This window comes from Pyrus communis, chromosome 13 (assembly GCF_041283825.1).
Source record: "Pyrus communis isolate YQ-2024b chromosome 13, ASM4128382v1, whole genome shotgun sequence".
Classification (NCBI taxonomy): Eukaryota; Viridiplantae; Streptophyta; class Magnoliopsida; order Rosales; family Rosaceae; genus Pyrus; species Pyrus communis.
In genome coordinates, this window is record NC_142577.1 from 4665002 (window position 1) to 4692546 (window position 27545).

Below are 27545 nucleotides of genomic sequence, written 5' to 3' on the forward strand. Positions count from 1 at the left end.
TTTTAGGAATGAACATAAGAGAAAGGTCTCGTTAATTTAACTAACTTAAATCACTTGTCTCTTAGATCAAATACATTCCTTGGATTCCCTTATTGCTTAAACACAAGATACAATAAATAGTGATTAACAATAAGTTTTGCCCTTCATTAAACATATAAAAGTTTAACACAATAAGTATTCCAAAAAGCTATTACATCATATGAGTGGCTTTGTGAGCATACTTCCAACAGCCAATGAGGGCATAAACGTCATTTTACATAAGAAAATATATATTTATTCGGGACGGATCATTACACTTTAAAATGGTGATTAATAATTCAAAACAAGCATGCATAATATCATAAGTAAATTGAAAAGAAACTACATATTCTTGCTAAGGCTCAATGCCTCGCAAAAGAAACTAGCTACGAACAATCATAAAACAAAATATTATTAAGAACATGAAAAGAAAATACCTTGAAAGAAGAGTACAAATCCTCTAAAGGTAGTGCGTGCATTTCCCCTCCTCTCCTTCTCTCTAATACCCTAATGGCTAAATATCTTTATTTATACTACTACAAAATAAAACCCTAAAAGGTCTTAGAATAAAACTAGGAAACATAATAAAATAGAAAATAAAAGGTTTCCTATTTGAACTAAAATTCGGACTTCTCAGAAAATCAGTTTTTTGACCGAACAAATCAACTCCGATTTGGTTTCAAAAGGTCTCTTTTGAAAGCTAAAAACGTCCCCTATAAATCCTCAGAAGGAATCTTCCTCAAAATATGCTATCTTAATCTCCAAAATACCCAAAATGTCCAGAAACGTCAAACTGGAGAAGCTGCGCGCTGGGCCTTTGTTTCTTTGCCACGGTCAAACGGCTTGGTAGAAAAATGTGAAACTTTGATACAATCATCTTGAAGGACTCATGAACATCCTTCAATTGGAATCACTCTAAAATTCATCCATTTGAATACTTTATGCTCAAGAGGAAGTTGAATATCCTACATTAGAAATATAATTCAAAGTATTAAAATCTCACCAAAATAATCAATAAATTAATACAAAAATTAGGCTAAAATATATAGTAAAATATTGACTCATCATCTTCCTTAATCCCTCAGCTTGGGGAGGATTAGAAAATGCTTGAAGATTCTTACAAAATATTTACAAACTATATAGTACTGAATTTAAAATCTAGGTCTGAAAGAGACCAACCTTATTTGATAAATGTGAGATACCTCTTTTGAGTGCCGACTGGAGATCTGGGTTCCCTTTATCTAAAGTCCTAGGGCTCGATACCTCAGCTTGAATTGCAGGCATTTTCGTAAATGTTTTATCAGGTCAGATATTGCACCAGTAATCGCAACCGATGCCTGCTGCTTGGCACCTTGTGCTATTTGTGTGGTGACATTAACAATGTCAGTTTGTAGGCGAGGTTGTTTGACAACATTCTTATGATCCAAGTGCTTGACCAATATATGAAGTAATAGATGGGAATTATCTCCTGATTTTCAAGCAAACAACATATATCAATTACATCCACAAAAGGATTGTTATGGGGGGAAAAGAAAAAAAAAACAAAACGATGCTAAAAATTTCAAACCTGATTCCTGTAACAGTGACTGCAGATACATTAAAACATTACAGGCAAGTCGTTTTTCTGTGGACCAATGGTTCTCAGCATCAGAACATTGAAAAAGGGTCTCAATCACTCGACGCATTGTAGAACCTATGATAGGAGCATATTTAGGCGACTTACTTAGCTTGTTTTCGTGCATCTATGTTGTTAATTCATAGTTGTTTTAGTAGTTTAAGCCATTTTCGTGTGTTTTTAGGTTCATATGGCTAAGGAAGCAAAAAGATGCATTTTGGAGCATTTTGGAGCAAAATTGGGCTTGGAATGGATAGCATATGATTGGAGCCAAAGTGTTGGACGAATTTGAAGGCCTTGTATTCATTTTGGACATAAAACAAAGGGCCTAGCCCATTCTCTCTTAAACCAACCCCAAGGCCATGCATTTCCTTCCAATTCCAAAGCCCACAATCACTTCAAAAGCCATGCAAAGAACCATCCATTCCATCAAAAACAATCCATCAATTCACATGCAAAACCACCATTAACACACATGCACCCAAACAAAGCCAACCTAGCTAACCCTACATGCATTCTTTATGCAACTCTTCATCATTCCACCATTCATTCTTTATTCCACAAACAAGTCACATGCATTTCCACCTTCCTACTTCATCATTTCACCACATTCTCCCTCTTTAACTCATTTCATTATTCATTCACTTTGCATTCATTCAATTCCACCCCACATGCACCCTTTATTCTTCATCATTGCAACCATGGCACATTTACACCAACAAAACAACTCCCATGCCATGGCCTACTCATATTCCCATTTCCTTTCCAACATCTCACATGCATTTCCACCTTCCTACTTCATCATTTCACCACATTTTCCCTTTAATTTCCACATGCAATTCTTCATCATTGTAGCCACAAACACCTTAAACAAATAGCCATATACATCTCCACTCCTCCTATAAATACCCTTGCATTCATTCATTCACAAATCATCTCATTTCATACACAACACACCACAAACATTTCCATTCTCTCCTTAGCCGTGAGTCTCCCTTAGAATCCAAAAACCATCTTCCATTTCCACCACTCCTCATCCATTTCCATAATTTCCCAACACTTCCATCCCCCCAACCAACTATCCCTAGACCTTATGCTACAATAAAGAGGAAGATAAGAGGGCCTAAACGTTCATACAATTCAAGATTGAGTTGTTGGAATGTTTAGGCATTTCTTTGATTTCAATGTTTAATTTCAATTCTCTTTGTTTTGTACGTATGAGGAAATAAACCCCCTTTAGCTAGGGGGTGATTCGAAACTATGCTTATGTTTGTAATATGATTTGATTACTTTTAATTACGTTTCATAAGTTGTGAATTCAATTTGTTTAACTGTTTAATTGATAACCTATTTATGTATGTTTATTAAGAATGAACGCTTAATTTTCATGCATGAATTTGACGCTAGAATATAAGTGAGTTTCACGTAATAGTTATGAACTTATATTCACAAGTAGTGGAGGTTGCTTATAAACAATCGTGTTAAACATATTCTTGGCATAAGTTTCATGCAATCATAGTAACGAATGCCTCGTCAACACTTATAGTTTTCATGATGCTTAATGATTCTTGCTTGTATCTCTATTATGCAATTCATGTAGGGAACTTGTGAGGAATGCTTTGGATTGTCGTATGCAATCATCCAATTCATTAACTTAAGGAAAACTTGACGGTTAATTTAAGCGGACCTAATTAACCCAGGGCGTTGAGAATTCATGGTTTATTGAAAAGCAATTAGACATCGTTTTGTATGCAAGTATAACATATGTGGAGATGAACCCCTTAGCTAGCTTCCCATCCATTCATTTCCGTCAAATCCATATTTACAATTTGTTTTATTTCCAAGTTTCCATTTTTAGTTTAAAGTCGTCCAAATCCAATCCCCCTTTACTTTATTGTTCAATTTAGTTAGAAATCAATTTAGTTTGTGTTTTTAAAGCATTTTGAGTCTTTTGGTTTGTCTTAGTGTTTTAACGTTTAGTTTCACATTCTTTGAGTCTAGTTTAGTGTTTTATCTTGTTTTTACGTTTTTGAGTCAGTTTCCAAGGTTTTAGCAATCCCTCCTAATCCCCGGTCCAAAACGATCCCTACTTATACTTATACTACAATTGACAAAAAGAGGGTTTAATTTGTGTGCGTATAAATCTCGCATCAACCTACCGTTGCCAATTTTGCTATATTAAGCAAGCAAACCCTAGACCAGTAAGAGGGGCTTTTGTTGGTATCACTGAGACAATGGCACATGAATCAAATAACGTTAAGACAATATTTAATGTTTATAAGAAAAAAAAGAACTAACATCTTGGGATCCAAAACAGGGTTTTCCGGACTTGGTACCGAAGGAACCTTCTGACTAATAACTGGTAAAGATGAATCATGAACTTCTTCTTTTAGCACTCCATTAACCCACTGGCCTTGAGACTTATAATATTGTTTGTCTTCCTTCAGACTCCCAGGCTTAGGATAGATATCCACGTAGTTTTCCAATGTCACTGATATGATCTATTCCAGAACAGGAAAATTCATAACAAAGTCAACTGAAGGCATTGGACATGTTTCAATATTGAACTATATACTTCGTAGAACATAGCCAATAGAGATTATTACTTGTCTTATCAAAATGAAAATTTTCAAGATCGCCAGACTATCACATGTTGTTTTATGTCAAAAATAGAAATAACAAAAGCCACACAAGGTTCAGACTACTCACAGCATCGAAGTCCATTGAAATATGAGAGTGCTCACCCATGAACCACACCTGCAAACAAATAGTGCAGTATAAAGAGAAGAGAAATCATAATGTGTGATAGAAGTAAATTAATAAAAGCTGACACTAAACTTCAGGAAAAGAAAATAAGGAATACTAATAAAAAGGGCTTGAAAAATTTTAGTTTTAATAAAAAAACCATGTTATAAGTTTTGTTTAATGATTAGTACAAGACTCATATTAAAGTAGTCCAACTAAAAATGGCCCAACTATAATAAATTATGATTTGTCGATTTTACCCCAAACTTTTTTAGGTTGAGTTCCAGATTTTCGTCGTTAATAGAGTTCATCATTGTTTTGCAAACCTTCTTCTTTTTCTTTGAAACGATCCTCAGGCTATTTAATTTATATTTTGTATAATTTCGTTGAAATGTGATCGTTGTTATTATTCATGGTATATTCGAGGTACTGTTTTTCAATTTTCATCATTAGTGGAATTCATCGTTTGTTTCTCCAAAAAAATAATTTTGAGATCTACATGTTATTCAATAATAACGACGGGTCATTGTTTCTGGACTGTAAAAATAAACTGTTTCTAGATTTTAAGTAACACTGTTTCTAGAATCCAAGTCACTGTTTCTGAAATCCAAGTCACTGTTTCTGAAATCTAAGTCACTGTTTCTAGATCCAAATGAAATAGACACACTGTTTCTTAAATGTAAGTTTGAAAATAAATAGTGAAATTCACTGTATGTGGATTCAAAACAAAACAAGTATCATGTTTCTTAAATATAATCAACTGATGCATGAAAGAAAAGATAACCTTTGACTGTTTCTGGAACTAAGTTATTGTTTCTAGAATATAAGTTAGTATTTTTGGAATTTAAGTCACTATTTCTGGATTTTGGTTCTTTTCTTTCCAGATATATTGTTTGTTTGTGCGACACTATATTTGATTTTTTTTTCAAAAACAGTGTTATGTTTTGGGTTATCCAAAAACAGTTTTATGTTTTGGTTCTTTTTTTTTTTTCCAAACACGCTTTCGCTAGTTTCTGCCATTAAACTTCTTTCAGCAGCTTTGTTTCGATGAATGCTTCCTTTTTCAACTTTGATTTGAACTTTGATTTGGTTGTTTTTGAAATGGGGGAATTCGATTTGATAGGAATAAAGAGAGTTATTATGGTGGTTTTGCGTTGGGTTGAGGTTGGTGAAGAGTCAAGACAATATCAAATCATTTAGAGGTATTTACGGAAGTGTAGATTTGTAGTAGGTTGGACTTGTAAGTTTGGCCCGTGGACAATAGCTTTGGATGGGTTTTTATTAAACTTTGAGCCCTTGTGGTTAAATAACATTTTGGGATGATTTTTGGTTAAATATTTGTTAGCCCAAGCCCTTTCAAAATGAAAATTTTCAAGATCGCCAGACTATCACATGTTGTTTATGTCAAAAATAGAAATAACAAAAGCCACACAAGGTTCAGACTACTCATAGGGTCAAAGTCCATTTAAACATGAGAGTGCTCACCCATGAATAGGGATGGACAAATACCCATCGGTTATGGGTAACCGCGATTATCCGCCCATTTAAATTTCTCAGTTACAGTTATGGGTAACCGTTTAGATAATTAAATGGTTATGGGTATAACCGATTACTTGTAAAATTTAAATGGGTGGTTATGGGTATTAACCACGGTTATAACGGTTACCCGTTTACCTGTTTATTTTAATAGATATATAAAATTCTCATGCTTTGAACCATTTGCTAGTATTCACCTCTCGGTATTTCTGGATTAGGAAATTGGTCCACAATATATCAAGTTGGCATGCATTCAAACTTAGTAACATTCCTTGGAATCTTTCAGGAAAGCTGAAGATTTTAAATTTCTGTTTCTCTTAACGTTGCACTGAGGATTGCTGAAAATTTTGGATGTAGACTACACTTCTGAGTCCTTGTCTTGCCAAATTTGCATACTTTATTACATGAATGGATGTAGATTATAGTTCTGAGTCATTCTGACTTCGAATGATATATCAAGGGTTCATGTAATCTTTTCTCAAAGTTTTGATGGAGATTAGTAATTTCATTGTAAATTCTCATGTTGTTTTTTGTGATAATGACTACCTTGAGTTTTTAGAAACTTTACTTTGTAATCATATGGATGTTATAATTGAATACTTGCTTGGGTATAGAAGAAAAATATGTCGAAAATACATGAATTTTCTTTCCAATATGCTTGCTTAGGACTGGCCTTGAGGGTAGCCCAAGTAGGCGCCCGCCTAGGGCCCCCACTTCGGACCCCCACTTCGGAAGGGCCTCCAAAAAATAATTTTACGTTTTTATTTTATTTTAAAAGTGTGAATTTACGAAAATACCTTAGAGGCAAATATTTTGACTTACATTGACCATCGTCTAGAGATACGTATGACTTATTCTTTTAACATATTCTCGTAGTACTCGTTGGTGTGGACGCATAGGCTTAAGCCGTTTACGAGTCCGGATTATAACGGTATAGTTATGGACATTTGAAAATGGTTATTTAAAGTTTAGTTATAAATTATTTGAATTCCCACCTTGTGGGAAAGTATCAGATTTTAGGCACAAATAGGAAGGACCAATCAAGTATAAGGTCAAGGAACCAATTAGAATTAGATGGGGAGGGTAAGACCCAATCAGAAAAGAAAGAAAGAAAAAAAAAAAATGGGAAAGCTTCTCGTGCACCCATGCCCAACCCTGTGTGACCACCCATTTTCCAAGGCCGATTCCGGCCAACTCCGATGGATTTTTTCGATGCCACCGCCACCATCTTGAAGCTCTCATTTCCCTTTACAAAATCACCCAAGAACCACCTTGATTAACCATGGTATATGGCGGTTGGAGGCCAAGAAAGTCGACGAAAATCAACAGTGCTCCGGCCACTCTTTTCAATTTTTCGGCAAATTGGCAAAGCGATGGCCGATGCCACCACTTGGACTTTGTAGCCGATCATCCTAGGAGCAAAACCCAACCAACCTTGACCCCGTTGGACCCCTGTAGAAGACGAATCGACACCGGGAAGTTTTAGGCACCCACCGGCTTTGTGGGAAAAATTGACCATCTTCCGTCCACTTTTGGACTTCATGGCAGGTATGAAAGTTGCTCCACTCACTGAGATCTTCATTTCTCTGAAGTTTGAGAATTTTTGGAAATAGTGGAATTTTCCGGCAAGTCAGGGTGGCCGCCCACCAGCCACGGTGGCGCGTGGCCAGTGGGTCGCCAATGCTATTTTAAGGCTATGTTGAACATCTTGAATTCAGTTTTGATATTTGAATGACGTAGGGTGATCGTTGGAACCTAAATTCGTTACGATATGTTACTTGATAAAAATGTGAATCAACGATCCGGCTGTTAGATCGTCACCAAAATTGGATACATTGTATTACATAATATTTAAAGATTATAGGAATTTATGGATCAGGAATCCGACGTATGGATCTTCCCGAATTGGATTTGTAAGTTTGTAAAATAAATGTTCACGGCCGCTTGTTTTGGGCAATTGGTGGAGATCCGACCGTTGGATCGTAATGAAATTTTAATATGTTATTCTAGAAGCATATTGTGGATCTTTGGGAGTTGTGGATTGGAAATCTGATATGCGGATCTTTCGGGTCGAGTTATACAGGGTGTAGACCCTACCGTTGATCTTTGATCGATGGTTGACTTGTGGTCAATGGGTCTTGAACTATTTTAGAATGTCCTTGAGGATGTGTTTTACTTGAATTACGTATTCTATTGATAAGAGTTCTGAGATGTGATTCGATAATTGGTCACAAGTGCCAATCATTCGGGACGCCTCGATGCGTGCAATAGGAATCATAGCGTGGACTCCAAGTGAGTGGATCTTTTCCTTTTATCGTACATATTATTGATAGTTCCATCGACACTTTTAAATTGATTAGGTATATTACCATCATATAATTATTGTGAATGCTTGAAGTGCTAATATGAACTACGAATGGCTTGATCCTTGTTTAGGGTGCGTAGGCAGTCTAACAAGACGTTAGATGCATCCATAATATATTTGAGACAAAAGCCTTATTTGGGAAATTGAGTAATGCGAAGGAAATTGGTAAAGGCAAGTTTTAGTTTTGTGAATTAGTTAGTTAAATTAGTGTTCATTGGGTTTGTCACGGATAATTATCCCTGAAAATAGGTAGTTCGGGAGTAGGGTGTTATTGATTGTACATTTTACACCGTATTGTATATAATTGAAAATGCTACGACATGGTTGAGTATTAGATTGCATCATGGTATATCCATATGTATATCACTTGCACATAATTATTGGGAATGCTTTCAAGTGCAAAGGTGAACGCAGAACACCCAGGTAAGTTCAGGTGAGTTTATGGTATTAGTTGAATCGATGGAGTTATAACATGACTACATTTATGTGTTAGGCAACTCCGATATTGTTGTACTGGTTGCCATGAGTTGCACATGTTATATTGAGATGCATTGAGAGCTCATAAACTTGCACCCCGGTGTTAGTGCTCCCGCCCGTGGCCAGGGCATAGTCCTTCATGTGATGTTCACCTCTCGCACTTTACGCTTACCTTGGACTCAAGGTAGATGGACAGGCTTGTCATACAGACCACCATAGGTGGTTCCGACTCGTAGGTGACCCGCGATTATTCGCCCAGTCTTCAATTGATTGTAGCACTTGATCGTACTTATTTACACCTAATCCTGTCGTACAGACCACTAGAGGTGGTTTTGACTCGTGTGCAGGGATGTTTGATGAGCTATAGATTAAGTCGTACAGGTCACTATAAGTAACTCCCGACTTGTATACTAGTATTGATTGATGAGATATGGATATCTGCACCTCGGTGTTAGTGCTCCCGCACGTGGCCAGGGCACAGTCCTTCACGTGATGTTCACCTCTCGCACCTTACGCTCACCTTGGACTCAAGGTAGGTGCACAAGCCTGTCGTACATACCACTATAGGTGGTTACGACTCGTAGGTGACCCGCGATTATTCGCACAGTCTTCACGTGATCGTAGCACTTGAGCGTACTTATTTACACCCAGTCTTGTCGTACAGACCACTAGACGTGGTTCCAACTCATGTGCAAGGATGATTGATGACATATTTATAAGTCGTACAGGTCACTAGAGGTGACTCCCGACTTATAGGCTAGCATTGATTGATGAGATATGAGTACAGTCGTACGAGTCACGTTAGGTGATTTCGGCTGATGTATCATTTTATATTGATTAAGTTCATTTGGCCTACTTGTTAATGCATTGTAGAGTCTATGGACATGGCATACCCGTGGTTTTGGCCATTTTTGAGCATGGGTGGATATATATATATATATATATATATGTGTGTGTGTGTGTGTGTGTGTAGTACTGTCCTATAGAAAACGATAAGAAAATTACAATGAGGGTTTATTACTGTTAGAAAGGTAATAGTTTTGGGAAGCTTGGTTTTACCGCTTACTCACACTTTCTGTTTTGTACCCCTTCAGGTTTTAATTGCTGAGTTCGTATCGACGAGGATATATGGCTAATCTTAGTATTGGTGGCTACTTTTAAGGGTATGATTCTTACCCACACTACTATACTTTACTTATGCTCTGACATCGCATGTGAAATGGGTTCGCTCCCACTCATAGTGCATTCTGGTATTTAGACACTTTTAGGTTCAAATTTATTCACATTTATACACTATCACACTTTATGGCTTCGTCACCTTCCAGGTGTCGGCCAACACAGCTCGATTTGGGGTCCTAGTGGACATTCCGAGTCGGGGTGTGTCATTTTATATCTTGTAATTAACATATAAATATAAAAAAAATATAAAAAAAGTAAGAAATATCATTTTTCATTTGTTAGTACAGTGGAAATGTTGGCTTCATTTTTCTTTGGGGTGTTGAGTTCGAAACACGAAGCTGCCTTTCGGTAACTAGATTTTTCTTGTTTTTCAAATTTACTGCCAATCCATCTGTCCAAATACATATAAAGTTATAAAACTCAAGTCTCTTTGCAATCTTTTTTCTTTCAACTTCTCATTCTCTCAATTTCTATCGAATGTTTAAACCAATTTCTCATTTTCTTCATTTCTATTGAATGTTTAAATCAATTATCATATGCTCTTAAAGATTGTACTTTAAGGTAATCAAAACTTTGAATTTATATTTTTCTTTTCAATAACTTTTTATTCAATGAATTATTTTAATATTCAATTCGTTAGTGTGATATTGATTTTAGAAGAAAAAAACACAAGAGAAACAATTGTCGTTGAATTTATTATACTCGTCAATCAACTTTTATTGTTCTTCACTCTCAATTTTAGACTCTTGACTGCAAACATTTAGTACATTTATGTCCAAAAACGTGAATCGTGTAATGTTTAAATAATGTTTGTATATTTATCTTCTTTTGATATTAATTTTTAATGATATTTGATGTGAAAATAGAACTTTTTATTTATTTAGCGAATTCTTTTTTATACAAATCAATATACAAAGAATCGGAAATCAGAGAATTTTAGGGCGCCACTTCGAAGGCTCACCTAGGGCCTCCAAATTCTCAGGGCCGGCCCTGTGCTTGCTCAAGTAATGAGAGGTATTTTGTTAATAAAAAATCAATTATTAGCAAATATATTGTAATACCTTGATTGATTAAAACTATCGTTCGTTCTTATTATTTCAATTATTGGAGTTGTATACGGTTACGGTTAAAAAAAATATGTAAATAGGCGCAAAAAAGGGTAAATGGGTTAAAAAATAGATAAACGGGCATGGATAAACAGGTATACGGTTACGGTTAAATGAGTATGGTTAACAGTTTATAAACGGTTATGGATATGGGTATAACCGTTTAGGCAATTACCCAATAAGTAAACAGTTATGCGGGTATGAGTATAAACGGTTATGCATAAATAACCACGGTTACCCGTCCGTGATAATCATTGCCCAACCCTACCCATGAACCGCACCTGCAAACAAATAGTGCAGTATAAAGAGGAGAAGTCATAATGCGTGATAGACGTAATCAGGCTTTCTAGGTCAATTAATAAAAGCTGACACTAAACATCAGGAAAAGAAAATATGGTTGATGAAAGAAAGATGATAACTGGAAAGTCATATCAAATAATAACCATATAAAAAAGTCCACAATAATAGAAGGAATCAGTAAAATAAATAATAAATAGCTATCAATCAACTCTCATTAAAGTCAGAAACATTAAGCATAAATCTAAAATGGTTTAAATATAGTACAACCCTAATGATGATAGGACAATCCAAATCACCCCTAGACAAAGTAGGAAATTTCTCAAATTTCTCTGTTCTAATTATAGTATACTTTCACAATAATAACTGTGAATAAGAAGAAAGTGAAAATCACCAAGTGAGATTTATGTGCTTTTAAAATAAAAAGGAAATAAAGAGAGTTGACGTGCAAACACAATTACTAAGGCCATGAAATTCAGTCTGAATGTATAAATGTTGGGTACTTTTAGAGTGATCGAGATTCAAGATAAAATAATAGAATATCCAATGTGAATGATGCATGCATACAAGACTTAATAAGACAAGCTGGGCTAGAAAAAATGAAACTACCATAAAAGCCAGAGATTGCATTCCAGCTGAACGTAATCGTAGAGCTCTTTCATTAGCTCCCGCTTCTTGAGCCATTTGACAAAGTTTAGGAATAAGGCCCTCTAGGCTGAACATGCGTGTACTGTCAGTCTAAATTTATTTCCAAATAACAGTTTCAATCAACCAATGGGAAAAGCAGAGCATAGAATCAATGGTATGCCTTACATAAGCTAAACCTAGAGCCAATATAACTCGGCATACAATGTTGCAAACTTCTTCTTTGTATTTATCATTTACCTGCTTTTGTATAAAGTCAACCAGAGTATTGCAACCCAGAATCCGTGTTTCATCATGTCGTGTTTGTTCCAAAAGAATCCGGACAATTCCTATAGTAAACTACCGGCAAATAGTGGCCTGTAACCATTGAAGAGCACAGGTGAATGTCATAAAAATATATATGCTCCCGAAGAAGCAAAAAAAAAAAAATTTAGGAAACCAAGCGTATTAGAACACCCAATGTTAAGATATATAGCCTTTTTTAAATTACAGGATAAAAATATAAATATCAGGACAAGCATATGAGTGATGCATTCCTTCTTGATGCATAAGTTAAATCACAACCATGGTTGAAATAATAAAACAATCCACATGGGGTTCTGGATAACTAATACATAGTGAATTTTTGTCGCAACGGCTTCACTCACAATCCCCCCAACAGAAGTCCTAAACACTCAGAAGGTTTAGGGCAGCAACTATGTACCTACATCTGGAGGGAAGGGGACCACACTAATCAAATATCTGCGCTTAGCAGGCCCAAATGATGCTTTGTAATCTATTCTAGAAAAGATTAAGTGCAGATACCAAATGAATCAATAGAGTCCTGAGGATCAGAGAATGTACCATAACAATATTCACTTATCAGATAACTACAGCCAAAATAACCACGCTAATCCAATATTCAATTAGTCCTTATGAGAGTCCATCCTGCTCGGATTTTTTATAACCCGTCAGAAACAATATTGTAGATATTACTCTGCATCAAATATACTTACTGAATTGCTACACGGAAAAACGGGCCACAATGAGTGGTAATGAATAGACTGAAAAGTTAGAATCAAGCAGGGGCTACAGGACAAAAAATGGAACAGTTCCATCGAACACCCATTGTTCTAGCTCTATTAGATGATGCAGAACCGGTAAAACCAATTTGATTGATTCATCAATCCGAGTGGGAAAGTAACCCATCCGATCTTATATGCTGTCAACCAAAAATTACAGTTTCCCAAAGAAATACCATCACAATTTTATTATAAGAAACAAAGGTTATCTTTCATCATTTAAAAGCTTCCCTTTGCTGAAATCCCATTTCTGTTACAAGATTAACCTACTTCGGACTTACATATGCTCCTTACATGAAGATAACAGCTTCCTATAAATGCATAGCACCATTTTAACAGATCCAAGGTTCTCATTCCGCAAATCCTTGTAACATCTTTGCTCCAAGCTATCAGTGATCTGTGGGGAGAAAAATGGAAACATCTGTTATGGAATATAGAAATAATTTCTTTTAAAAGTGTGCACTTAAAGCAAAAGTATAGAATTGGACATGAACATGATTTTTCCTATTATAACAGAATTCTAAAACAGACGGATTGTCTTCATATTTGAACTTAATGCCATTTCAAACAGTTCACAAAGCAAAATTAACATCTGCCAATGTTTTTAGAGTTTGAAAACCAACAAAGTGTCTTTGTATGTGAGGTTAGTACCATTTCAAACAGTTTCCGAACAAAAACTAACATCTGGCAGAGATTAGATCTTAAATATAACTAGCTCTAGAATATAAAATCAATGGTTCGTTATTAGATGGAAAAAAAGTATGAATTAGAAAAGATTATGGAATTAACTTTGAACTTTAAACTCCAGACCAAACTCATCAAAGAGACTATTCGAAATCCAATATCAACACTACGTAAAAAGAAAATGTAAGCAAAGAAAGTCTTGTCACTCAAAAAACAATAGAATAAAACCCAAAGCATTACCTTGGGAATTCGCAGTGGGTTCTTCAAAGCATATTCACAAAATTTCCCAATTTTCTGGTCATTTGGTTCAGCATCCTGCCAAGCATAGTTTTGAGAATAAGCAATTTACCAGGTGTCTCAACAATGCTTCAAACTATTCAAAGTCTCACCCAAGACCAACAAAATAACTTATTAAAAGCAGTCACGGCTGCTGTAGCCTACAGTAATTACACTTGCACGATTAGATTGAAAGAACTTGGAACGAGCATGAAGAAATTAACGATACTTCTTTATCTTTTGAGTTGTTTTGCCGGATCGGTCGCTCAAGACTTTTGGTCTCTACCCCAAGCCGATGAAAAAAATGGGATCACTTCTTATGGACTCGTTGAGAATGATTCTTATCTAGTTCATAGCCTATTAGAAGCAGAAGGAGCTACGGGGGGATCCTCGCGGACAGAAAAAGATTGCAGTCAGTTTGATAATGATCGAGTGACATAGCTCTGGTTGTTTGCCGTTCAAGAATTCTTGTTTAGGCAGTTCATACCATCCATACATAAAGTTTTGATTTAAGATTTCAATTCTTCCATGTTTCAGCAGTAGTTAGTATATTGTTCCATGTACATATGTCTATATCTGGGATAAATGGAAATTTTATTGATAAAACCTTTTCAATTGTAGCCAATATCTTATTATGAATAATTCTGACAACTTGGGGAGAAAAAGAGGCATTCACCTATTACAAAGATGGTGCAATTTGATTATTTATTTATTTATTTTCTTTTCTATTTTTTATTGTTCTCAGACTTAAGAGAAAGACAACATTATTCGGGATAGGAAAAAAAATTATTGAAATAAATCTATGCTTGTTGAAGGTGAAGTTTGTAAATAAAGCAAACCCTTCTATCGTGTATCCCCGATTAATGTAGCCTCAGATGCTACAATTGTCAATTCTAGAGTGTTGAGCAGGAGGTTACACCTATAGGTTAGGTCTCCACCAATAAAGGGCATAGGGGAAGAAGCACTACTCCTAGGAATCAACACACGAAAACTTTGTTACAAATTATGACATGCCCGACCCTGATATCCTCCAATCACAGGGGTAGGCACTTGCTGGCCGACACCCGAAGGTGACGAAGCTATACTAACATGCATAAGAACCAAAGAATATAAATAAGACTTATAAATTTAAATATAATTATTATGCAAATGAGGAATGTGCTCAAAACATACAACTAATTTAGAACACTAAAAAGAAATAATATACAATTGAATGAACAAAGGAATGGGTCCTACACCGATAGGACTCGAAGATGCTGATGCGGAAGTGCCTTGACGCTGGGATTGTATGCCTCAATTCTAAGTCCTGAGGGGGCGCAAAACAAAACATGAGGGAACCAAGTTGATATATATATAAGTAATACTGAAACAGTTATTCATTAATGTACTAACCGTCAAAGTTTATGAAAACTCAATAGTATAATATGTAATAGGTTTACAGAAAACCCTAGCATGCCATAAAACCTTTCATAAAACATATATCATATATAGTGTGATTAGTAGTGGTATATATATAAGGCATATACATATATATAATATTTCATTCGCCAGAAGGCATATAGAACACTTCTTCATTCATTCGAAGGTTCTACATCATGCAACTGTAGGCAAGTCATTCGCCCATAGGCAGATCATATGCCCGTAGCCAGAACATACACGTAGGTAGAACATACGCCCCTAGGCACCAACCAAACGCCCCACTGTAGGCAATAATATATCTCCCACCCTTAGGCACCAACCAAACGCCTCGTCGAAGCCACCAACCTACGCCTGGCCAAAGCCAATATAAATATCAATTGCTCGTAGGCTCCTAGAACACCCACCTGAACGCATATAAGTACCAATCGCTTGTAGGCAGGACCGTTTGAATAACCTCTAAGTAAGTACGTAAGGACATTAACATAATCTTTCTAATATATATATATATATATATATATATCTTAATCATAGTTCAGTAGCTAAAACGTCATATTGTAAAGCCTATTTGTAGTATATAGTTATCAATCATATATACTACGAAGAACATAAAATCGATAAAGCATGAACATCATAAAGTGCAAATCCAATTTACTCATAAACGTTTCATAACATGTAACCATTAAATCATGCTTTTCATGTATGCATTTCTAATAGAAAAATATGCATTTTAGAAGGGGTCCACTCAAAGATACTCTATCATCAAAGAGCCGTGCGAAATAGGAAGGACGAAATTGCCGCTAATAATCACACCTAAGTACATAAAAGTACCAATTATTAAAACTCTATCAAAATGATTGAATTTGGGAAAATGGATGTTGGAAATGGATTTAGGACATTGAAATTAGCCTAGGAGGGATTCCATCCGAAACCTGAAAAAATTAATAAAAAGTCAATGTTGACGGGTCAACGGTCAACGTTGATCGGAAGTCAACGGTTAACGTTGATCGGAAGTCAATGGTCAACAGGTTGGTCAAACGGGTCAAATGGGTTGGGTTAGATCCGGTTAGGGTTTAGGGTTTTGGACTTGGGTTAGGTTTAGGTTAGTGGGTTAGAGCCTAGGCTAATGGGCTGTCAGGCCTAAAGGTTTTGGCCTAGGCTACAAGGGTTTTGGGTTTGTGGGTTCTAATTTAAAATGGGTTGGGCTTGGATTTGGGATGGTTACTCGGCCCAAGGTTTAGGCCGGTTCATTGGGTTGGCCCAGCAACTAGGTTGGGCTCCTAATTGGGCTGTGGGTCGTAACAGCCTAATTGTTTTGTGGGCCGTTGGAACTACGAAGGAGAAGGCCCGAGAAGTTGCTGGGAATTCTCGAGCTCCTTCATAAGGGCAAGTCGTGGTTGGAAAGCGGCCCAAAAACCTCTGCAACTCGCAGGCCAGTCATCGGGAAACTGGGAAATGCTTCCCCGAAGATATCTCTGCGTTCAAACATTCTAAGTTTCTAAAAAACAAACCTAATCTAACCTATAACAACAACTAAAGAGGTCTAAGGTGCTTACCTTGGTCGGGACACCCAAAATCTCATTGGAGAAATAAAAACACCATGCGCACAATGTTATGCAAGGAGAGAAAGTGAGAGCGCAGGGTGGTGAGGAAGAAGGAAAAGGGATCCAAGTGAGGGTGATGATGATATGGTAGCTGTGGTGTGTTTGTATGTGTGTGTGTGTGTGTGGGATCTAGCCGAAGAGGAGAGCATCGAGAGAGGGAGAGCATCGAGAGAGAGAGAGAGAGCAAGATAGAAAACTGGGAGTGGGTTGGGAGATAAGAACGGGATCCGAGGGTTTATTGGAGGACACGTGGGAACTATAGATAGGAGTAGGGGGAAACCGGGGAATCAATAGGGAAGAGGGGCCCATAAGGCACACAATTTAAGATCTAAAAGTACAAATAAAAAATATATTCCAAACCAAAGTGAAAATACGAAAATACCCTTTCATTCCGTAAATCCTGGGAAGGGCTGTTACAATCTACCTCCGTCAAGAAAATTTTGTCCAAAAATTTGAAATAACTTGCTTTACTGAAATACTCGAAAATGGGAAGAGGAATATATATATATATATAAATATATATATATATGTAGCAAAGAAAATCAAGTTAGAGTGTTTGCATGAAAGGGAAAATGCCACACTGTCTCGATTTGAGTGCAATGATTCCATCTTTTGTGCCTCCAGGCTCAAACCTTCTTCCCCCGTTAGTGTAAAAGCAGAAACATACTTTATTAAGATATAAGATCAAAAACATATAATAGTGTAGGGTCAAAAGTATGTACGTAATATACGATAACGTCAAAATAGATATGTAATAACATAGAGGTCGAAAACTCGTGCTGAACTTAAAATTGAAAACGGAAAGGACTTTCCCCAAAACATTTGTAACGTCAAAAAAACACATATATAACTATAATAAGGTATAACAAAATAATCATACTGAAAATCAAAATAAAAAATGGAGGTATGTCCCGCCCAAGCATTCGAAACGTCACGTACTCTAAGAATAGATGTGTCTTTGGGTCAAGCCCCTAATAATAACTAAACAGTAACCATTATCATAGACGGGTCTACCCGCCCACTTGCTTAACAAACCCAACGAATATGTCATCGATATTACAATCGGCTGCCAGCGATATCGACAAAACATTGTTGTCTCGACAACAGGTAATAATTTCCTAAGGGTGCAAACATACCAATTTGTCCAATCCCAAGTCAACAACAACACCAGTACACAATTTCTCATAACGCAAAGAAATCAAACATCCATAAACCAATGCGTAAAACTCCATTGTCCAACCAGTGCTGCCAATAAAATCTATCAAACCAAGTCTCAAATAGTGCCATACACAAGCTGAAAATAACAACTATCTTCCAAACTACTCCAAAAGAGATCGGTGCGAAATCTACTCATTCAGAAACCTCAAATTAAAAGAATACAACACATATCATAAACGTGTATTTCGTGACTAATCTTGATCATCGTTTTCCTGGCCGAGAAGTACAAGATTCGAAACCTATATTAGAAGGACAATCACTTAGACTTCGTGGTTGTTGTAAGTTGAAATCTCAGCCTTAGATTTGCTCAGATTAAGCTCTGCTTTCACAAGTGTCTTTTGTCCTTGTTTGGACAGAAAAATCCGGCTGCTCTAATGTTAAAACCCTAGATGCATCCCTTATTTCTGTTGCTAGAACATTTTACCATCTTCAAAAAATGGGTTTGAGCTTTATGCCTTCTCGTCTAATTGCCCAGCCACAAAACTATTATTTTGCATTTAACCTCAAGATCATTGTGCAACTAGGTTGCATTAGTCTTTTTAGTTTGTGTTGTGTTCTTGATCTAGTTTGTGAATTGATTTCTCAATTAGATCAAGTTAAGATTATAGTCGTTTCTTCCTTCAAATGTTTAATTGGAGAATCTAACTGGTGTTTAAATCCACCATCATCATATCATTTGCATTGATTATGTTGGTTCTCGGTGCCACAAGGTGATGAACTTAAGAGGAGCTGCTACTTCGTGAAGACCGAAGGAGTTCGTCTCGTGTAAGACAAGGTTACACAAAGGTAAAGATGCTCCTTAGATAGGGTTCTAGGAATTGGGTTTTGTATGGATCCTTGTATAAACCTTTGTTTACACTAGTGGTATCAATTTCAGTGATAATATTAGGTAGTTTACAGATATAGTCCAACCTTGTATTTCATAATACCAAAATCCAAGTCTACCCAGGGAAGTGACTGTTGAGGAGATATGGGAAGCTACTAAGAGCATTGGGAGCTTAAAGCCTCCTGGAATGAGATGGTATATGGGTAAGGAAAAACTCAATTATGGGTCCAAAACATAATGTTTTTGCCATTACCTATTGTCCATCTTATTCCCATGTGAATTACATCTTTACTAATAACGATCTCTTTCCAGGCCATTGAGTGGTTCGTTTAAATTTTGTTTTGTGGAGAAAAAATTAATCCAAAAATCATGGAGCTAACAGGTGAATTATTTCTCAAAAAGGACAAGATGAGGAGTGAGCATTCTCATTCACCATGCGCAGCTGAGGTAGAGCAGGCAAAGATCAACGAATGCTCAAGGCAACCCCTGCCCGTAGAAAAAGTCAAAAGTATTTATGATAGGATAATTCCTTATTCTTATCATAAACACATTCCTAATCAGAGAAGACTTCTTTCCGGTGCGTAATTCTAATTCCATTTATTTAAGATATTTACCTGCTAAACACATTCTTTTCAAAATTCTAACTTTAGCATCAAAGATTCTTTGGCTAAAGCAACCCAACCCACCCCCCCCCCCGGCCCACCAAAAAAAATCCATCGTGGGCGCATGAGGTTTTTTGCCTTAACCTTAGGTGTTATTATTTTGCAGGTGCATTTTTCTCAAAGGAAGAGACAGTGGAAATTTGCATCCACATGTTTCAACTGATTGACTTAGTAAGGTCGCGGTATCTCACTTCTCGCGTGCTTCCTTTAGGTTATGGTCTAGATCTTTCTGGTTGCTGGTGTTGTTTGATGGAGCTTCCTTCATCAGTCTTGGGGGTTTCTGTGTCTTGATTTCTACCGTTTTCTAGGGGTGCAAGATCAGGCTGGGTGCTCTGGTGGTGGAACATGCAGTTGGCTGCTAGGTTTTTGGTTGTTTGTTGTCGTGGGCTCTAATCCTTGTGTTGGATTGGGCTTTTTTCTTATACTGCTTTGGAGGTCCATTATTTTGCTTTGTAGTTACTTTGTAATTGGGCCTTCATTTGTGTAAATTTATTGTGTTGATAATGAAATTTACCTTTTCTCCGAAAAAAAAAGAAAAATAAAAAAAGAAAAAGAAAGGTTGCTCCCAAAGTAGGCATGTTTAAAAATTGCATTGAAAGTGTTGTTCAGGAATTGAGTTATGATGTTGTAGATTAGATGTATGGATTGTATTAAACTTAAACTAGTGGTCTCCTTTTTAGTGTTGAATTATATATCTTAAGATTAAAGGGATTCAAAGGGATTAAACCCTAGTGTTGATATATGGGGATCAATTAAAAAAAAAGCCTTATAGGTGGGATTTTGGATTTCTTATGGACAGACTCTAAGGTCAATGTCAATATAAAAATACAAGGGACCCCTACACACCTAATGTGTAGCACAAATTTTCCTTCTCCCAATTGAGTATGTGACAACCCGTTCCAAATTTTACGTTTTTATTTTATTTTAAAAGCATGAATTTACAAAATTGCCCTAGAGGCAAGGACTTTGACTTCAGTTGACCATCGACTCGAGAGATGTGAGACTTATTCTTTTAGCATATCCTCGTAGTACTTATTGGTACGAACGTATAGGCGAAAGCTGTTTGCGAGTCCGGATTATAACGGTATAGTTACAGACGTTCGAAATTGGTTATTCAATGTTTAACGTTTATTTAAATTAAATCCCCCCCTTGTGGGGAAAAGCCCAATCAGAATTGGAAGAAAGAAAAGGCAAAAAAAAAAAAAAAGAAAAAAAGAAGGAAGTGGGTTTTCGTCCACCCGCACCCACCGCGGGTTCCCATTTTCCAAGGCCGATTCCGGCCAAGTTCCGTGAAGTTTTTCGATGCCACCACCACCATCTTGAAGCTCTCATTCCCCTCTACAAAACCCACCCAAGAACCACCTTGATTAACCATGGGATGTGGAGGTTTGAGGCCACGAAAGTTGACGAAAATCAATGGTGCTCCGGCCACCCTTCTCGATTTTCCGGCAAATCGGCAAAGCAATGGCCGATGCCACCACTTGGGCTTTGTAGCCCATCATCCCAGCAGCAAAACCCAACCAACATTGACCCCGTTGGACCACTGTAGACGACGAATCGACGTCGGGAAGTTTTAGGCACCCGCCGGCTTCGTGGGCAAAATTGGCCATCTTCCGTCCACTTTTGGACTTTGTGGCAGGTATGAAAGTTGCTCCACTCACTGAGATGTTCATTTCTGTGAAGTTTGAGAATTTTTGGAAATAGTTGGATTTTCCGGCGAGTTGGGGCGGCCGACCGCCACTCGCGGCGGCGCGTGGCCAGTGAGCCGCCAATGCTATTTTTAGGCTATGTCAAATGTTTTGAATTCACTTTTGTCATTTGAATGACGTAGGTTGATCGTTGGAACCTAAATTCGTTATGATACGTTACTTGATAAAAATGTGAATCGATGATCCGACCGTTGGATCGTCACCAAAATTGGATACATTATAATACATAATATTTAAAGATCATAGGAATTTACGGATCAGGAATCCAATTTACGGATCTTCTTGAATTGGATTTGTAAGTTAGTAAAATAAATGTTCACGGCCACTTGTTTTAGGCAATTGGCGGAGATCTGACCGTTGGATCGTAATGAAATTTTAATATGTTATTCTAGAAACATATTGTGGATCGTTTGGAGTTGCAGATTGGAAATCTGATATGCGGATCTTCCGGGTCAAGTTATACAGGGTTGTAAACCCTACCGTCGATTTTTGATCGACGGTTGACTTGTGGTCAATGGGTATCAAACTATTTTAGAATGTCGTTGAGGTTGTGTTTTATGTGAATTACGTATTCTACGGATAAGAGTTCTGAGATGGGATTTGATAATTGGCCACAGGGACCGATCATTCAGGACGCTTCGATGCGTACGCTAGAGAAGTATAGCGTGGACTCCAGGTGAGTGGATCTTTTCCTTTTTATTGTGCATATTATTGAGAGTTCTATCGACACTTTTAAATTGATTAGGTATATTACCTTCATATAATTATTGTGAATGCTTGAAGTACCTATATGAACTACGAATGGCTTGATCCCTATTTAGGGTACGTAGGCAGTCTAACGAGACGTTAGATGCAGCCATAAAATATTTGAGACAAAAGCCTTGCTTGGGAAATTGAGTAATGCGAAGGAAATTGGTAAAGACAAGTTTTAGCTTTGTGAATTAGTTAGTTAAATTAGAGTTAATTGGGTTGTCATGGATAATTATCCCTGAAAATAAGTAGTTTGGGAGTAGGGCGTTACTGATTGTACACTTCACATCATATTGTTTATAATTGAAAATGCTACGACATGGTTGAGTAGTAGATTGCATCATGATATATCCATATGTATATTACTTGCATATAATTATTGGGAATGCTTTCAAGTGCAAAGGTGAACTCAGGACACCCAGGTAAGTTCAGGTGAGTTTATGGTACTAGATTGCGTTATAGCATGACTACAGTTATGAGTTAGGCAACTTCGACACTGTCGTACTGGTTGCCATGAGTTGCACATGTTATATTGAGATGCATTGAAAACTTATAAACCTGCACCCCGGTGTTAGTGCTCCCGCCCGTGGCCAGCGCACAGTCCTTCAAGTGATGTTCACCTCCCGCACCTTACGCTCACCTTGGATCCAAGGTAGGTGCACAGTCCTGTCGTACAGACCACTTTAGGTGGTTCCGACTCGTAGGTTACCCGCGATTATTCGCCCACTCTTAACGTGATCGTAGCACTCGAGTGTATTTATTTACACCCAATCCTGTCGTACAGACCACTTTAGGTGGTTCCGACTCGTGTGCAGGTATACTTATTGAGCTATATGCTAGCCAGGATTGATGAGATATGGATAAGTTGTACAGGTCACTATAGGTGACTCCGACTTATATTCTAGCCAGTATTGATGAGATATGGATAAGTCGTACAGGTCACTATAGGTGACTCCGACTTATATGCTAGCCATGATTGATGAGATACGAATAAGTTGTACATGTCATTTTAGATGACTCTGACTGATATATCACTTTGTATTGATATAGTTCATTTGGCCTACTTATTAATGTATGGTGGATTTGATGGCAAACCGTGGTTTTGGTCATTTCTGAGTATGGTTTGGATATATGTATATATGTTGTACTGTCTTATGAAAAACGATACGGGTTTTGCATGCATTACTTTTAGAGAGGTAGTAACTTTGGGAAGCTTGGTTTTATTGCTTACTCACACCTTCTGTTTGGTGCCCTCCAGGTTTTAGCTGCTGAGTTTGTATCGACAAGAATCTGTGGCGAATCTTAGTATTGATGGATATTTTTGAGGGTATGATTCTTACCCACATTACTGTACCTTACTTATGCTCTGACATCGCGTGTGAAATGGGTTCGCTCCCACTCGTAGCGCACTCTGGTATTTAGACACTTTTAGATTCAAATTCATTCACTTTTTATACACTATCACATTTTATGGCTTCGTCACCTTCCAGGTGTCGGCCAACACAGCTCGATTCAGGGTCCAAGTGGACTTTCTGGGTCGGGGTGTGTCAGAGTAGTTGCATGAACTGTCAGTATTGTGTAGAGGATTTTATTGAAGTTTAGTAACCGTTGGCAGCTGCAATTCTATTCAACGTCTTAGATTCTCCAAGTAACTATTATGACTGTGTTTTTAATTGTTTATGGAAAAAAAAAAATAATCTAATAGAAAAGAAGTGTTTTTGAACTTTTCGTTAGTTTTTCTTAGAAAGAGAGTTTTAACAAAACACTTCCGGTGCTGTTCACTTTTAACGAAAAATCACATTTTTACCTTTCCTTGGTACTATTCACTATATCTTTATTTGTCATTTTTCATTAAAATTAAAGTTTTTTTAGACTTTTCGTTAGTTTTTTTAAAAAAATAATGAGACTGAAGAGTAATTTATATTTCAAGGCATGAAAAATACTATTTCGAGGTATGAAGGTGCACTATGAGCAATTGAAGTTTCGCCACTGATTTCTAAAATCACCTAAAATGTGTAGGGTAGAAAATGCAGTTAGCCTTTTTTATTGTGTAAATAGATAATTCAGTCACTTAATACTACAGTCTAATGATATTTCTATTCACTTGTAAGTGAGAGATTTTTTGTTCGATTCTCACCAAAGACGAATTTGAATCACATTATTATTGTCCATTGTGAGGATAAGCCCATCCCTTCTCTTTTAGTGTAGACAATATTGTTTGGTATAAAAAAAAAATAATAATTTACCAAAAAAAAAATCATACATACTCCGTTAATAAGTGTCAAATTAATACTTAGTTAATATATCAATATAAAATCTGACATTGTGTTATGCATAAACATCAGCCCTTATAGCTCAGTGGTAGAGCGTCAGTCTTGTAAACTGAAGGTCCGCAGTTCGATCCTGCGTGAGGGCACTTTTTTAAACTAATATTGCGCGAATTTCAAATCATGTTTTCCTTTTTGTCCAAACCTTTTAACTCTTAAATTTAATTTGTAATTTTTACACAAAAAAAAATTGAATTTGTAATTTAACATAACGCTAAATGTTAAAACAATTCAAATGCTCCATGATAATCATTTAAATTGCTTGCAGAAGTTGTAGGGCCGCTCTTCAACACAGAAATCCAGTTTCTAGAAGACCAAAGTGCAGTAGCAATGACAAACATGAGCAAACAGAAAATTGCTAGTCTATAACTAAAAGATATAAATAAATACATTGACTTGATATTAGCTCATACATTAACTTGATATTAGCTCAATCAGTTAAGATCGTTACCTCTTTGTACCAAAGAGTTAGAACTGGATAAACAAAAGAACTGATTGTCCCAAAATACAAAGTGTCAGTCATAATAAAAATAGTCCAGAAAAGTGGCAGTCATCCTCCAATAAACTAAATGCAAACCTGCCAACATTAATCAAATCAAAGATTTTGATCATCTTATTACTTTCTGCTTGGCAAGTTCTAAAAGTTGTGCTGCAAGAATAACTTCTCTTGAGGTGATGCAAGTCCAATCTCTTCTTCCAAGCTACTCAAACGATCACCACCACTCCCACTATTGCCTAAAGTTCTAGCTTCTGTTGTCTTCCTGTCAGCATCAGCAGCATCTGGGACTGTGGACTTCCTCCTTTGGGAAGAAGCAACACTTGGACATGTGATCCATGAAGGAGCTTGGAATTCATACCGTTATGCACCTTCCGATTCTACCACATCATAGTCCACTGACCTGTTTTAAGATCTCTGGGATGACTTATTGTGCATTCTGCTACTTCCCAATACCACCTCGGTTGCAAAATAGGTTGCTTGTTACACGGGCTACCCATCAACATCGCAAGAGCTCGTTCTACTGCTGTCGTCACTTTGTCCATTGTTGACGTCTCCTTCTGTGAAGAAATGCAAAGTTCGAGTTTCTTCTTGTTGTTGATCGAATTAGGGTTACAATATTATATAGGGTCACCTATCAATTCGAATCCTACACTAAAGCCTATAAACAAGGCAGTCAAATACAAAACAAGTAAGTGAATAACTAATTAACTATTTACAATATTTACTTAATCAATCTAAGATTCATTCCTTAACACTCCCCCTCGAGTTGGAGTGTATGTTAATGACACCCAACTTGCTGAGTAGTGTTCCAAACTATGTTGAACTCAATGGCTTGGTAAAGATGTCAGCTGGTTGATCAGATGTTCGTATGTAGGCTGTACAAACCATTCCTCCTTTAATCTTCTCTCTTACCAGATGACAATCAATTTCTATATGTTTTGTCCGTTCATGAAACACTGGATTCGAAGCAATATACATGGCTGCTTGATTGTCACAAAACAATGTGACTGGTTGTGGATGACTCACATTCAAATCCTTTAAAATGTTCTTCAACCAAGTAATCTCACAACATGTAGTGGCAATGGAACGGTGTTCGACCTCTGCACTGGAGCGAGATACAGTGGTTTGTTTCTTTGTTTTCCAAGAAATCGGTGCTTGACCAAGCTGAATGCAGTAACCAATTATTGACCTCCTTGTATCTTTGCATCTAGCCCAGTCAACATCACAAAATGCCTTTAATTGTAATGATCCTGTGGAAGGTAGAAAAATACCTTGTCCCGGTGCACTTTTGATATATTTGAGAACCTTGTGTGCTGCTTCAAGATGTGGTTGTTGAGGCTTTTCCATGAATTGACTCAACATATGGACGGCATAGGCTAGGTCTGGCCTCGTTATGGTCAAGTAGATTAATCTACCGACAAGCCTTCTGTATGGTGATGCATCAATTAGCAGCTTTCCTTCTGTCTCCGTGAGAGAAATGTTCTGTTCTATGGAAAATCTTGAAGATTTGGCACCCAAAAACCCCGCATCATCTAATATATCCAATGCATACTTCCGTTGACACAAAGTTCTGCCATGTTTGGACCGCGCAACCTTTATCCCCAAGAAATATTTAAGTTGGCCCAAGTCTTTCAATTTGAATTGTTGCGAGAGAAACCGCTTTGCATCTTCAATTTCTTGCAAATATTTCCTGCCAGTATTACATCATCAACATAGATAGCAAAGCGATGAAGTTACCTTGACGACTTCGGACGAATAGTGAGTAATCAGACCATGATTGGTGAAATCCGGCAACCTTGAGAGCATTGGAGAGTTTAAGAAACCGTTGCCTCGAAGCTTGTTTTAAGCCATATAAGGATTTATGTAACTGGCATACACGAGTCTCCCCTTTTCGGACGAAACCAGTAGGCAAGTGCATGAAAACTTCCTCGTCGAGGTCACCAAGTAAAAAGGCATTGTTGACGTCAAGTTGGTGCAAGTGCCACCCATGGACAACAGCCACATTAAGTAGGATACGAACAGTGGTCAATTTGGCAACAGGAGCAAATGTTTCTTGGTAATCAACACCTTTAATTTGACTATAGCCCTTCGCAATTAACCGTGCTTTGTACCGCTCGATAGTCCCATCAGGTTTCAGTTTGACCTTATACACCCATTTACAACCAATGGGTCGTTTGTAGTGTGGCAAACGAACGAGGGACCAAGTGTTGTTGGCCTGAAGAGCCTCAATTTCGTGCTTCATGGCAGCATGCCAATTTGGATTTTGGACAGCCTGCAAAAAAGTGGTAGGTTCTTGGATGGCTGTTACGTTAGTGAAAAAAGCTTTATGGGTTAGAGATATGCGGTGGTAAGATAAGTAGTGAGAGAGAGGGTGAGAGGTACCTGAGGACTTGACCACGTTCGTGGAAGAGGAATGATCAGGTCTTGACGGGAGAGAAGTCTCGACATGAAAATCCTGCAAAAATGTGGAAATTTTGGTGGGGTGTGTACCTCAACGTGGTGTCGGTAGTGCAACAACCACGAGGCAGTC

At 37.2% G+C, this 27545-nt stretch overlaps 1 non-coding gene and 1 pseudogene across 1 annotated transcript; one reads left to right on the plus strand and one right to left on the minus strand.

Annotated features, from left to right (window-relative positions):
• Nucleotides 1–1176: 1176 nt before the first annotated feature.
• Nucleotides 1177–27257, minus strand: LOC148691636 (uncharacterized; annotated as a pseudogene).
• TRNAT-UGU (transfer RNA threonine (anticodon UGU)) lies at nucleotides 24534–24605 on the plus strand. Its single transcript has one exon. It is a non-coding gene; the product is annotated as a tRNA-Thr (tRNA).
• Nucleotides 27258–27545: the final 288 nt, after the last annotated feature.